Below are 2,360 nucleotides of genomic sequence, written 5' to 3'. Positions count from 1 at the left end.
AGGTTCTTAAGGTCAAGAGTTTTGACCTCAGATTAAGTTCACTACACTGTCAATCTCCCTCGGACTGGGGCTCCATGCAAGATCTCACCTCGTGGTGTATCAATGATCCTAAGAAAGGTGAGGAATCAGCCCAGAACTACACGGGAGGAGCTGGTCAATGACCTGAAGAGAGCTGGCACCACTGGTTCCATGGTTACTGTGGGTAATACACTAAGACGTCATAGTTTAAAATCATGCATGGCACGGAAGGTTCCCCTGCTTAAATCAGCACACGTCCAGGCCCGTCTGAAGTTTGCCCATGACCATTTGGATGATCCAGAGGAGTCATGGGAGAAAGTTATGTAGTCAGATGAGACCAAAATAGAACTTTTTGGTCTTAATTCCACTCGCCGTGTTTGGAGGACGAAGAATGATGAGTACCATCCCAAAAACACCATCCCTACTGTGAAGCATGGGGGTGGAAGCATCATGCTTTGTGGGTGTTTTTCTGCACATGGGACAGGACGACTGCACTGTATTAAGGAGAAGATGACCGGGGCCATGTATTGTGAGATTTTGGGGAACAACCTCCTTCCCTCAGTTAGAGCATTGGAGATGGGTCGTGGCTGGGTCTTCCAACATGACAATGACCCGAAGCACACAGCCAGGAGAACCAAGGAGTGGCTCTGTAAGAAGCATATCAAGGTTCTGGAGTGATCTAGCCAGTCTCCAGACATAAACCCAATAGAAAATCTTTGGAGGGAGCTCAAACTCCGTGTTTCTCAGTGACAGCCCAGAATCCTGGCTGATGTAGAGAAGATCTGTGTGGAGGAATGGGCCAAAATCCTGCTGCAGTGTGAGCACACCTGGTGAAAAACTACAGGAAACATTTGACCTCTGTAATTGTAAACAAAGGCTACTGTACCAAATTTTAACATTGATTTTCACAGGTGTTCAAATACTTATTTGCAGCAGTAATGCACAAATAAATTATTTTTAAAAAGCATACATTGTGATTTCCAGATTATTATTTTTTTTAGATTATGTCTCTCACAGTGGACATGCACCTAAGATGAAAATTTCAGACCCCTCAATGATTTCTAAGTGGTAGAACTTGCAAAGTCGCAGGATGTTCAAATACTTATTTTCCTCACTGTACAAGAGAGACCTGATTTAAACCAAGAACACAGATGAGGTACAGACAATAGACAATCATATAAAATGAAAAGAAAGTAGAAGAAATTAAATAAAACTAAACAAAAACAGTTGCACTATGAAGCGATGCAAAATACTGAATACAGTAGTCCCTCGCTACTTCACGGTTCGTTTATCGTGGACTCGCTCTATCGCGTTTTTTTGCAAAGTAAGATTGGACATAACATACAATTGGCTGATTGATGGATGAGCCGCACGATCGGCATGAAATTTTTATTTTAAATAAATTATTTAAATTATTTAGCACAGCCCACACTGCAGGATTAACTTCCTGCTGCAGCTGATCAGCTGTTCTCTGTGCAGAGTGAGAAGTGGGCGTGGCCAAGAGCGCATACATATATATTAGGGATGGGGCCGATCCGATCCAGTATCGGTATCGGCCTCCGATACCAGCATAATTTACGTATCGGATTTTTCGATCCTTCTGCCGATATTTGCGATCCATGATGCACGTTGGCTTCAAATTATGGAATGGATTTCCTGAACAGAAGCCTGTCTCATGAGCCCAGAGTAATAAGACCCGCCTCACATTCAGGAAATCCAGTTCATAGTTTGCAGTCAGCTACAACGTGAGGACTGAGTTAGCAGCACTGTGGCTAACAGCTAACAAACTTTTCATCGAAACATGTCCGCTGTGTGGAAGTATTTTACACTAGAAACACCACAAAACAAGACAGCAACGTGCAATGTCTGCAGAGCCATAGCGCCACATTAAACCACGTTAAAGTTAGTTTTACGATGGACATTCGAGCTCCGTAGTTTCAGCGGGGCACTACTCTGCCCCTTATAAAATATAAAACAACTTTAAACAATCACTTAAATTAATCACTTTAATATCCACTTTAAAGCTAGGAATAAAAATAAACATGTTTTGTGTTAGCAGAATTTAATTCTAACTTTAAAACGTATCCAACATTAATAAAACTTACCTCAAGTTGCCTTTTTGGACATGCATGCATATATTTGTACAAATTGTACTTGAGAGGAGATTATTACAGCCTGATATAAAATCAATGATGATCATGATATCAGAACTGGATCGTTATCGGACGATATTCAGCTTTAGGTATCGGGATCGGATTTGAATTGTAAAAAGTGGATCGGTGCATCTCTAATATCTATCTACATATATACATATATATATATATATATATATATATATATAT

General features: G+C 40.8%; 1 protein-coding gene across 1 annotated transcript in view; it reads right to left on the bottom strand.

The window, feature by feature from the left end:
* Positions 1-2,360, bottom strand: part of grin2bb (glutamate receptor, ionotropic, N-methyl D-aspartate 2B, genome duplicate b) — a 200,182-nt gene that overhangs the window by 2,148 nt on the left and 195,674 nt on the right. The window lies entirely within an intron of this gene.

Source organism: Nematolebias whitei, chromosome 3 (assembly GCF_014905685.2).
Source record: "Nematolebias whitei isolate Nwh7 chromosome 3, NemWhi1, whole genome shotgun sequence".
Taxonomy (NCBI): Eukaryota; Metazoa; Chordata; class Actinopteri; order Cyprinodontiformes; family Rivulidae; genus Nematolebias; species Nematolebias whitei.
The sequence above is the reverse complement of the archived record's forward strand: the minus strand, read 5'-3'. Positions and strand labels throughout refer to the sequence as shown.